The 13,407-nt window shown below is 39.8% G+C and overlaps 1 long non-coding RNA gene across 1 annotated transcript; it reads left to right on the forward strand.

Annotated features, from left to right (window-relative positions):
- The first annotated feature begins 287 nt into the window (after positions 1-287).
- LOC134296333 (uncharacterized) lies at positions 288-12,064 on the forward strand. Its single transcript, XR_010003038.1, has 2 exons — positions 288-605; positions 11,703-12,064. It is a non-coding gene; the product is annotated as an uncharacterized LOC134296333 (long non-coding RNA).
- The last annotated feature ends 1,343 nt before the right edge of the window (positions 12,065-13,407 follow it).

The raw sequence follows: 13,407 nt of genomic DNA on the forward strand, positions 1-13,407 counted from the left end.
TATGAGGCTCAAACTGTAGCTTATTTTTCACAAAAATACCACTGACTAACATAAAGGAATGAATTCTCATACACCGCAAGGATGGATGGAAATGAACTATTTTCAAAATGTTACCTACAGGCTTTTTGTAACACATGGGAAGAGACATAATCTTTCAAATGGAAAAAAAAAATCACCTGCCAAATGGTTTGGAAATTGGCCAGGAGACTAATAAAAAAGAAAAGTGGGGAGAGCACCATGTGAGAATGGACAAGAAAGTTCCCTAAGGAGCAGTAAACATCAAAAGTGTTTCTATTCATCCCAATGTGTTTTGTTTAAAATTTTCTAAAAGGTTTAAGAGCAACATAAACCACAGCAATCTATGTTTTCTACATGTTCCGGGCCGATTTATTATTGGATTTTGTTCTCTCTTCTGACAGATTACACATTCTCAAGCCAGCTTATAAAAACATAATAATAGTAACAACAACAACAACAACAACAACAACAACAACAACAACAACAACAACAACAACAACAACAACCTGGTCTGCTTTCCTTCCAAACTGGCAAATACAGACTGAAGCTCAATCAAAAAGTGTCATCCTGTTCTTAGCTGAAGTGAAGTAAGATGCTAGGTATTTTTTGTGTGTGTATAGTTCAGATAGATATATCAATAGACACCCTTCCCCCCTTGGCTAAAACATCTTTGTGTGCATGTTAAAAATCCATGCAATGTTTTTGTGGTTTTGTCAAACAAGCACATGCCGGCAACTGCATTTTCCTTATTTGTGGAATGAACTGCAAGCTCAAAAATGTATTTTTCTTCCACTTCAAATCAAATCCATTTCCATGTTTGGTCTAGAGATGTGTGTTTTGTGCAAATCTGGGTTTTTACACACACACACATACAAAATCAGTGAGGCAATTTTCCCCACATCCCCTGTGGTTTTATTAGGCAGGATTTCTATTATTATATTTTGTTATTAGTCTTGCTCTTGTGGGTTTTTTATTTGTTTTATTGCCCTGTTTTCATGGCTTGGAAAAAGAGTACATGCATTAGCACTATTTTGTGAACACTTGGGCAAATTAGCAGAGTTCTTTCTGTGACAGTAACAGAAACTGAGGAACAGGATGAGAGATCTGGTGAATAAGGAAGAAACAAGATATAGAATGCATATCCTCCAAGATTTCATACATGAGAACAGAGAGTGCATCTACACTATGGAAGTAACGCAGTTTGAGACCACTTTAATATCCATAATTCACTGCTATGGAGTACTGGGAATTGTAGCTTGGTGAGGCCAAAGCACTCTTTGACAGGGAAGGCTAAAGACCTTGTAAAACTGCAACTCTCTTGATCTCATAGCATTGAGCCATGGCAGTGAAGGTGTTCTCAAACTGCATTAATACTATAGTATTTTATTTATCATAACAGAAACGAAACAAGGGTACAGTTATAATGTATTTAAAGACACAAACAATGTTAAAAACTTGGCATGATGCTAAATGTCCTTTGACCAGTAGCTGGCCACTTAGAGTGCCTCTGGTGTTGCTATAAGAAGGTCCTCCATTGTATGTGACAGGGCTCAGGCTGCATTGTAATAGGTGGTCTGTGGTTTGCTCTTCTCCACAATCACATATCGTGGACTCCACTTTGTGGCCCCATTTCTTAAGGTTATCTCTGCATCTCGTGGTGCCAGAACGTAGTCTGTTCAGCACCTTCCAAGTTGCCCAGTCTTCTGTGTGCCCAGGAGGGTTTCTCATCTGGTATCAGCCACGGATTGAGGATCCGGGTTTTAACCTGCCACTTTTGGACTCTCGCTTGCTGAGATGTTTTAGATGGATTAGGAATCAGCTGGTTTCCCCTTTAGTAGGCAGTAAGAGCACCTAAAGCTAAATACTACAGTGTAGGTGCCCCTGGGACCTGTTGATACCAAGCAACATTGTAATGTGGACAAGACAGCTGAAGTTTTTAATAAGGAAGGAAAGACAACCTGGGAAAATATGCTGCAGTTTGCTTTTGCTTGAGACTACGGGAAAGGGCAAGATTTTGCATTCTCCTCCCAGCTGAGTTAGATGAATGCAAAACACTATTGTGCTTAGAAGTTTGCAGCAACTATAGTAAGCTGAGGATAAAATGTTCAAATGGGAGGAGAACAGAGAAACAGAGACACCTTAAAAGCAATCGAGAAAACAGGATCGCAGAAGATTAACCAGGATCATCCCTGACAAGCCAGGATGGTTGGAGGATATGAGACTGCCTGAGACAGAAATGAAGACACCTTTTTCTGTCAGATTTTGACAGCATGATCCATGCCCAGAGATCAACAATGTTGCTTGCTTCTGAAACTTTCAAGCAAACTGCTGTAGAGGCACACATGTCAGGCAAAGATTGTCAAACTGTCAAAGATTGACACAGAGACAGATATCTCCTCTTGCTGAAAGCGAAAAGTCATCATTGAAGTTCAGAGGTCAATCAACATTGCAAAGAGTGCCAGCAGCAGAGTAGCAATACAGTGGCATTGAATTCAAATTAAGATGGGGAATTGATTTAAAGGGACAACTTTAAGAGGCACATTTAAAGCTGGGACATAGTTTATTAAATAGGGTAATAATTAATTGTGATATGTCCAGAAGCTCAGAACTTCTTATGTCCAATTCTTAAAGGAGAGAAATGGTTAATCACAAGGAGCCCTCCCCCGCTTTCCCTCCTCCTTTTAGCATTTCTCTTCCTTAAGCACAAAAGTAATTCCCCAAGTCTCATGGAGCATCCTAGGCTTGCCAACTCCATGTCTCCATGACACAATTACCTTCAGTCGATCAAAAAGCATAGCGTTCTAACAGCTGCAAGCAGTGGACTTGGTGCTCCGAATATTCAAATGAATCAAATTAAATTAATGGCCCTCAAGGTAATTACAGTTTATTAAAATTAAGAATTAACATGCATTCATTTATTTGGGTTTGTTTGTTTTTTAGAAAAAAAAATGCATCTTCACCACCTGGCAAGTGCTAAAAAGGGCCCTAACCACTAACATAGAAAGATGCCAACCTCTGTAATAAGCTCAACTGGCTACAGTCAATTTTAAAGGTTTCAAAGAAGAACTTAGAATCATGGCATTATAAATGAAGGGAAACATAACTACAGCACTCCTTTTTTTCATGTCAGGAGCAACTTGAGAAACTACAAGTCCTTTCTGGTGTGAGAGAATTGGCCATCTGCAGGTTAGCAGTCTTCCCGGCACAAGGGTTTAACCCATTGTGCCACCTAACCTCCAAAGACCTCCACCGCCTCCACCACTTTTTAAAGTACTTCACTATCGAGTAACTCTTACAGCAAAACACTTATCCTAATATGTTTAAGTAGAGTCTCTTTTCCTGTTATTTGAAGATACAATTTTTTAAACAAATTATATATACAGTAGACTCTCGCTTATCCAACGTTTTGGATTATCCAACGCATTTTTGTAGTCAATGTTTTCAATACATCATGAAATTTTGGTGCTAAATTTGTAAATACAGTAATTACTACATAGCATTACTGTGTATTGAACTATTTTATCTGTCAAATTTGTTGTATAACATGATGTTTTGGTGCTTAATTTGTAAAATCATAACCTAATTTGGGGGTCCCTGGTGGTACAGTGTGTTAAAGCACTGAACTGCTGAACTTGTGGACCAAAAGGTCCCAGGTTCAAATTCTGGGAGCAGAATGAGCGCCCGCTGTTAGCCCCAGCTCCTGCCAACCTAGCAGTTCGAAAACATGCCAATGTGAGTAGATCCAGCGGGAAGGTAATGGCGCTCCATGCAGTCATGCCGGCCACATGACCTTGGAGGTGTCTATGGACAACGCCGGCTCTTCGGCTTAGAAATGGAGATGAGCACCAACCCCCAGAGTCGGTCATGACTGAACTTAACGTCAGGGGAAAAACTCTACCTTTTAACCTAATTTAAATAGGCTTTTCCTTAATCCCGCCTTATTATCCAACATATTCGCTTATCCAACATATGTCTATGTTGGATAAGTGAGACTCTACTGTATATATATATGTGCATACATACAAACTTTACAGAAGTTTTTTTTTTTACAATCATTCAAATAGGAGAGCATGGGATTGAGATTTACTGACCCTTTCCACTAGGATGTCAAAAATACTTCTGCAATGGAAGAAGAGCAAGCGCCAGTGTGGTCTAATGGTCTGAATGCTGGAGTTTGCCTCTGGAGAGCAGGGTTCAAATCCCCACTGAGTCATGGAAAGCTCATTGGGTGACCTTAAGTAAGCCACACACTCCCAGCTTGAGAACAAGGCCTGAATGCAGAGTACAATTATTACCTCGCATATAGGAAACAAGAGGAAAAGTAAAGACTGCCTTGAGAAACAATGGGAACATTTAGTCTTCAATTAGTGTTATCATATTCCATTTCAAGTCTAAGTGTCTAATTTACATAGTATGAAAATGTTTCTAGTTGTCCAAATTACTGTAATTTTCATTCAAATTATACAAAATAGGCACATTAATTTGTGCATCTTTTTACTCCCACCACATTTTAACTTCCTACCATTTTTTTGCTGTTAGAACTTTTCTGAGTGAAGTAGTATAGAGTAATACTTAAAGTGCTAGACTTGGAACAGAAATAACCAACTTGAAGACTACACTTGATCATGAACTCATCTATCAAACTACGAGCCACCATGAACTCTGAGCAAACCCTACCTTACCATCTTCAAGCTGATGTAAGCCTTCTCATAAGGTTTTCTTGCAAGAGTAATAATTCAGAGGATGCTTGGCACTGCCATCCTCTGAGGCAAGTGTGACTTGCCCAAGGTCACCAGGTGAGTTTCCATGGCTGAGTGTGGATTCAAACCCTGGTTTCCTGATATCCTAGTCCAATACTCAAACTACTCCACTGGTTAGCTAATATCATTTTTTATACCCCGATGGCGTAGTGGACTAAAGCCTCGTGACTTGAAGGTTGGGTTGCTGACCTGAAAGCTGCCAGGTTCGAATCCCACCTGGGGAGAGTGTGGATGAGCTCCCTCTATCAGCTCCAGCTCCATGCGGGGACATGAGAGAAGCCTCCCACAAGGATGGTAAAAACTTCAAAAACATCCGGGCGTCCCCTGGACAACATCCTTGCAGACGGCCAATTCTCTCACTCCAGAAGCGACTCAAGTTACTCCTGACACAAAAAAAAATAATGTTTATGTGTGTATGTGCCTTCAAGGTACCGGTCAATTATGGCAATCCCATGAATAACATAGGGCAGTGGTTCTCAACCTGGGGATCGGGACCCCTGGGAGGGTCGCAAGGATGTCAGAGGGGTCACCAAAGACAGCTGGAAAACATATATTTCTGATGGTCATAGGAGCCCCTTTGGCAGAGATCTCTCCCTCTGTACCAAATTTGATCCAATATCCATCATTATTTGAGTCCACAGTGCTCTCTAGATGTAAGTGAACTACAACTCCAAAACTCAAGGTCAATTTTCACCAAACCCTTCCAGCATTTTCAGTTGGTTATGGGATTTCTGTGTGCCAAGTTTGGTTCAATTTCAACATTGGTGGAGTTCAGAATGCTCTTTGATTGTAGGTGAACTATAAATCCCAGCAACTACAACTCCCAAATGACAAAATCAATCCCCCCAACCCCAAGTATTCAAATTTGGGCGTATTGGGTATTTGTTCCAAATTTGGTCCAGTGATTGAAAATAGACCCTGCATATCAGATCTTTACATAATGATTCATAGCAGTAGCAAAATTACAGTTATGAAGTAGCAACACAATATTTTTATAGTTGGGGTCACCACAACATGGCTTTAGGAAGGTTGAGAACTACTGACATAGGGTTTTCTTAAACTAGCAATACACAGAGATATTATGTGCTTTAAAACTCCCACTGAAATTATTATACAAGGTTTGAACCAGACATGTTTGAGATTTTTCCCCAAAGGTATTTATGACAGCAAGTAGAAAAAATCCTCATCCTCTGAATGTCTTTAGACTGGATAAAAAAACCAACACAAAACAAAACCCAGTGATGACATTTATGGGACCAAATCACTTCACCTATTAAGCAGTGCTTAAAGTAATAAAGGCAGTATTTTGTCATTTTAAGTTCCCTTTTGCTTTGCTGTCCTATGTTTGATGTGAGCTTGGAAAGATAATCATATGAATTACTCCACCAGATTGAATTATATTGTGGCACCAGTATGTACCATGTTACAGATGCAAACACTGGACAAGAAAACCACATCAATAAAGAAGTAGATAAATAAATGAATCGGGGGAAACAAGATTTTGGGGGGAAAGTTTGGAGATGTCTGAGGTAGGGTCCTTTTTCTAATTATGGGATGGTAAGCAGGGAGACTCTAGATGCACAGGCGAACTGAATAAATAAATCTCCAAAGAAAAAGATAGTTGTCTGCCAAGAAACCTAATACTGAATGTTGAGAGTGCCGCTCTGAAAAAAGATTTAATTGGAGATATAGCCCTAAGAATATGTAAATAGTCTCCTCATTTTCTTGACTGAAAGGAGAAACAGATGCCAAGCCTGGGATCTGAGATTAAATATGAAAAGCAGCAAGGCCTCTAAAATGTTATTTAAAATGTATATAATGAGATACCTATCTTCTTAAAGAATTGTACAGTGCTTTGTGTCTCAGGCAGTGTTTTTTTTAAAAAAAATCTTTAGGGAGATATACTGGGATGAGAGCTTTTGCTGGTCAATTTTCTAAAATACAGTAGAGTCTCACTTATCCAAGCTAAACGGGCCAGCAGAAGCTTGGATAAACGAATATCTTGGATAATAAGGAGGGATTAAGGAAAAGCCTATTAAACATCAAATTAGGTTATGATTTTACAAATTAAGCACCAAAACATCATGTTATACAACAAATTTGACATAAAAAGTAGTTCAATACGCAGTAATGTTATGTTGTAATTACTGTATTTACAAATTTAGCACCAAAATATCACGATATATTGAAAACACTGACTACAAAAATGGCTTGGATAATCCAGAGGCTTGGATAAGGGAGGCTTGGATAAGTGAGACTCTACTGTAATAGTAAGTGGTACGATCTCAGAAGCCCTTGTAGTAAATTGGGTGATTTTCATGGGAAATACAGATTGAGCATCTTTTATCCAGAATGCAAAACCCCAAAATGTTGGAAATAGCAACTTTCTACAAGCCTCCTATACTAGTTATTTGTTAGATATATAACTCAGATTGCTTACTATATTATATGTGTATACTGGTATGCAGTTTTTCCCTTAACTCTATGTTGTTTGAGGTTGTGGGAGGGACTACAGATCATGTGACCAGATCTGGGACTATTCAGACTGAGACTCCATTTTAGAAGTCAGTATAGTTAAGTATAGTATAGTAGTCAGTCAGTACAGTATGTAGTTAAGTATGCTACAGAAGTCAGTCAGTATGTATTAGAAATTAGTTGAGTACAGTATGCATCAGAAGAGAGTGTTAGTCTGTATGCAACAGAGAAGAGAGTGAAACAGAATGCTTAAAGAACAGACGGTTTAAACTTTGAACCCATAAGCAATGTATCTGTATGCTGAATACATGAAGTCTTGTAAGTAAATCAACTGTATTAACTTTTAACAAAGACTACTTATTTTTCGGTCTCGAGAACATGATATAAAAGCAATATATTTTATGGGAGAGTAGATTTTTTGGGAGGTACAACTAAAATAATACATCTGAAGATCTGCTATATATTTTACGCATTGGCATATCTTTGTTTCTAACAGTTCAAAGAGAAAACCAGGAATATCAGTCTAACAAATGAGAAACCTAAATTGTCTTGCATGAATACTAGTTGATATTTACCACTAAGGAGAAGATTGACTCAAGCGAATTTTTAACTCTTCTTAGGAAGATCATACTTTACGAAAAAGATGCAGGTGGGACATCTGTTCTGGATAAAAGAGAAGTACTGAACTGCCTGACCAGGGGAGAAAGATGGTAGCTCTGTGACACCACACATGCTTTCTGTGCCAGAGATATCCCAGGTTCACTTCCTAGCCTGGCACGTCTGGATGTGGCTGAAAAAGACTCCTGCTTGAGTCTCTGGGAAAACAGCTACCGAGCAATCAGTACAGCAGACAACACTGAATGAAATATGCCAACAGTCTGGCTTGGCGTAAGACAGCTTCAAATGTTCCTACAACGGGAGCCCCTGGCCTTTCCAACTTCTTTGAGCTCCATATCTCTGCTAATCCACTGTAAATCCATCACACCAAGGCACAGCTTATTAAAGTATGCTGGCTTCTCTTTCCACCCCTCTCTTCTTCTTAACAACCGTTTTCCTCCACTTTCCATCAATGTGGGGGGGGGGGGCTTTTTTTAAAAGGGGGGAATTTTGGCTCTCATGGAAAGTTGTGAAGCCTGACCTCCATACAGTCCCACGAATAGGCCCAGGCAGACTGATTGGCACCTCTGCAAAGTCTGGAATCATCATCTTTGCCTCTGCCGTCTGCCTCTCTGAGCTCAGAGCTCCCACACCGTGGTGTAATGTGTCTCTTGTCTACCAACAAGCCTTCCATGGATTCAGAGGGGATGGGTAGGGTGAGAGGAAGAGGGAAAGCTGAATATAGTTTTTGCACTGAGATTTCTTGCTGACTGGTCAAAATGAGTAAGAGCAGTATTACTGGCTGCCCTGCTTGCAAGCTTTCATCACTTCAAAAGGACACAGGTCCATGCCCCTCCACTACATCATGAAGCTCGTTCAGGGCCCTTCCACACAGCCATTTATCCCAGAATATCAAGGCAGAAAATCCCACACTATCTGCTTTGAACTGGGTTATCTGAGTCCACACTGCCATATATCCCAGTTCAAAGCACATAATATGGGATTTTATTCTGCTGTGTGGAAGGGGCCTGAGGAACTGGGGGCCGGGCTGTGGCGCAGCTGGCTAGTAACCAGCTGCTATAAATCACTACTGACCGAGAGGTCATGAGTTCGAAGCCCGGGTCAGGTTAAGCCTCCGACCATAAAAAAAAAAATAGCCCCGGCTTGCTGTTGACCTAGCAGCCCCGAAAGACAGTTGCATCTGTCAAGTAGGGAAAATTTAGGGACGTTTTATGCGGGAGGCTAATTTAACTAATCTACAACACCATAAAACTGCTCACGAGGAAAAGAAGAGGAAGAACAGCCACCAATGGACGGTGAAGCAACAGCTCCCCCTGTGGCCGGAATCGTGAAGCTGGAAAGATGTTAAAAAATGCCTCTGTGTCTGTCTAAAACTGAATGTTGTTGTCTGTTGGCATTGAATGTTTGCCATATATGTGTTCATTGTAATCCGCCCTGAGTCCCCTTCGGGGTGAGAAGGGCGGAATATAAATACTGTAAATAAATAAATAAATAAATAAAATATATGGCTGTGTGTGGAAGGGCCCTCTGTGGACCAGCCTAAGAGTTCAAGTAGACAATGACACACTTCACAAAATTAGCAATTGCACGAAAGTCTCTTTTAAAAGGAATAACAGCTGGGAAGGAGAAGGCCCTGATCTGGCAAGGCTTAACTACTTACTCCCACTGTACTTCTGGTCTCAGCAAGACCTCTGCGCCTGCTTGTTATGTTGTTTAAATGGAGTAAATAGCAGTTGGCGTGGGGCAAGGGAGCAGCCAGCCTGAGACTGCAGTGGGAACTATGGCTAGGATTGTTTAACTGGAGCAGACTCACGGAATCGATTAGTAAATCCTGAGTCAACGTGATGGTAGATCCTGTTGATTCAATAGTTCTACCCAAGTCTGAAGTAACAATAGGATTTAAGCTACTCATTTTGAAAACTGACCATCCTTCCACGGTCTCTATTCAAATTCCTCCACCTTTATTTTCAAAGATCCTCTGTTTAAAATAAAGATGTTAACCAAACTGGAATTGCATCCCATATGGAACATTGAGATTAAGTTTGTATATACTCGAGTATAAGCCTAGTTTTTCAGCCCCTTTTTTAGGACTAAAAAAGCCCCCCTCAGCTTATACTCAGGTGAGGGTCCTGGTTGGCTTATATTTGGGTCAGCTTATACTTGAGAATATATGGTACATTTATTATTTTTCTCTATTATTGTTGCTACTATTACATTTATTTTACTCTAGTATTATTATTATTATTATTGCATTTATTATTTTACTCTATTTATTAATACATGTATTATTTTCCTGTATTTATTATTATTATCATTGCATGTATTATTTTACTCTATTATTATTAAAAGGATACATAAGCACATTTACATTGAAGAAGATGAGAATAATGATTTGATCAGTGTTGGACAGTCTTGTCTTAAATTTGAGCTTTATGTAAATATTCAAAAATATTTAACCTACTGATGCCTCAATTAATGTAATTTTATTGGTAAAGTAGAGTCTCACTTATCCAACACTCACTTATCCAATGTTCTGGATTATCCAATGCATTTTTGTAGTCAATGTTTTCAATACATCGTGATATTTTGGTGCTAAATTGGTAAATACAGTAATTACTACATAGTATTACTGTGTATTGAACTACTTTTTCTGTCAAATTTGTTGTATAACATAATGTTTTGGTGCTTAATTTGTAAAATCATAACCTAATTTGATGTTTAATAGGCTTTTCCTTAATCTCTCCTTATTATCCAACATATTCACTTATCCAACGTTCTGCTGGCCCGTTTACATTGGATAAGCGAGACTCTACTGTATCTATTTTTATTTCTGAAATTTACCACCCTCGGCTTATACTGGAGTCAATGTTTTCCCAGTTTTTTGTGGTAAAATTAGGTGCCTCGGCTTATATTCGGTTTGGCTTATATTCGAGTATATACGGTACATTTAAAGGTAAAAGGCTTTCCCTTGACATTAAATCTAGTCGTGTCTGACTCTGGGGGGTGGTGCTCATCTCTATTTCTAAGCCAAGTTGCTGGTGTTGTCCAGAGATACCTCCAAGGTCATGTGACCGACATGACTGCATGGAGTGCCATTACCTTCCCGTCAGAGCAGTACCTATTTATCTACTCATATTTGCATGTTTTCAAATTGCTAGGTTGGCAGAATCTGGGGCTAACAACGGGAACTCACCTTACTCCCCGGATTCAAACTGCTGAACTTTTGGTCAGCAAGTTCATGAGCTCCGTGGTTTTATCTGTTGTGCCACAGTGGGTTCACTGTAAGTACATTTAGAATATTTTATTTCAAGTTCAAATGCCCCCATACTCATTTCCAAAGAAGCAGGAGATATGCACGACAGAGTGCACTATGGACTTCTGAAATGAAATCTCTCAAACATTTCAAGTTGTTTTGGTCAGCCTTATCCTACTCCTCCTGTTATTTGCTGTAGCAACCGCCAGCAAATGTAACATGGTTAGTGTCAATTGTTCATCACCTGGAGTGACTTCAATCGGAGCACAAAAATGATTCAGGAGATGGGAGGGGGAAAGGCATATACATGACAGTGTAGATATTCCCTGAGTTGGAGAAAGCTGCTGCAATGCTGGTGGAGGTGAAGAAGGCACCTTTATTGAAGTAGTGGCAGTTCTCAGAAGAGGAGCAAACAGGGTCAATACGTGGCACAATGGTGACACCCGGTGGCAAGGAAGAGGCTGCCTGCCTCTCTCAAGGTGGGGCTGGGAGATCAGCAGGTTGGCAGTGTTATGACAGCTCATTCATCATCAGCACAGTTTGAAAACAATTTACAGTGTGGCATTTTTCTTTCACAGAATGATGCCTGGGTGTTAAAAACAGAAACGTACAAGAAAACACAGGCTCCATGAATGATTCATGGCAAACAGGAATCTAGTTGCGTCGCCTGGGAGCTCCATCCTGCCAAACTGATGCTGTGATGTGATTCATGCAGTCAGAATAAAGTGCCATCATTTAAAGAGTGACAGGAGCCAACTCTCATGTGCCACACTGATGATTTGGAGCTACTGATTGAGAGATCTCTTGCACTGCAATGAAAGCATGCGGAGAAACCTATAATTTCACCATTTAAAAACTGGGAATTGTGGGAGTGGAAACTTCCATTTCTTGGACACACTTTAATGAATTCTACTGTCTGCAAATAAAATGAAAGCTCAGATCTTATATGTGGTAGCCAGTGTGTGAAGGTGTGATCTTGGGCCTACCCCAAGGTCACCATTAATAAAGTTAAGGTGGCTGTGTGTAAAGGACGATCTAATTTTTGAAGTATATTGCCAATGCACCCATTTTAAGTTTTTGGTATTACCTTGAGCATAGCCATGGACTCCTACATTGAACCCACCATCTTGGATCCAATTTGTTGATCAGCACCATTCTGGCATCCACATTAGCCTTCCATACCTTCTCTGTATTTGATAGATTCAACTACTTACGACTTCATTTCAGAGGAACTAGATTTATTTTTAACCAGGGAATAACTACTTTTTTCAGAACTATAAAATGGTCTTGGTCACTACACTAGATTTTTTTTCCTTCAGATCCTTATCCACCTGCTTGAATTGATAATTTTGTTTTGATGTAATTTTTTAACCTTAGGTTAATATAAATGATCTCTGTGCAAAGTCTGTCCTTTTTCAACGGAGTTGCTAGGTGTTTGTTTTTGTAGCTACTGAACACAAGTTTTATGTGTGTAAGGTGTTGGGGGTGGGCTGTAATGTTGCATTGGCACTGCCATGGTTCCCTTTGTTGTATAAATATTTCCTTATAGATGGATATAATGCTAACATATTTTTAATTATTGCTTCATGTCTCCAGCTACATTCACATCTTTAGCCTTCCATGCCAAAGAGTATTGGTTCCTCACCAAAATATACTGTGGTGGTGCAATGGGTTAAACCCTTGTGCCAGCTCGGCTGAACTGCTGACCTGAAGATCTGAAGGTCAACAGTTGGAATTCGCAAGACAGGGTGAGCTTCCGTCTGTCAACCCCAGCTTCCCATGCGGGGACACGAGAAAAGCCTCCCACAGGATGGTAACATATCCAGGCACCCCTGGGCAATGTCTCTGTAGATGGCCAATTCTCTCACACCAGAAGCGACTTACAATATATTCTCAATTTGCTTCTGACACAATAAAAAACAGACCACAAAGCCCAGTATTGATCCATGGCACTTAAGTGGTATCAAACTACATTTATTCTAGAGTGTAGGTTCAGCCTCAGTTATGTTTCTATATGTAAGTAGCCAATGTAGGGATCTGGCAATTTTCTTTCAATGCCTGGAGTTTAATGCCATTTTCAATAGTATTGTTCCATTTAGATACTGTTCCATCACTGCTGCCAGGCAGTTTATTTCTCTGGAAAAAAGAAATAACTGTAGCAAGTAAATTGTGCTGGCGAGGGGGATAAAAAAAAACCCACATAGCTTGCCTTTACTCTTGTCTTTACTAGATTTTATTTGTACATTGCTATGAATAGACTCCTTTCCCTGATGTCACTTCCTC

Source organism: Anolis carolinensis, chromosome 2, assembly GCF_035594765.1.
Source record: "Anolis carolinensis isolate JA03-04 chromosome 2, rAnoCar3.1.pri, whole genome shotgun sequence".
Lineage (NCBI taxonomy): Eukaryota > Metazoa > Chordata > Lepidosauria > Squamata > Dactyloidae > Anolis > Anolis carolinensis.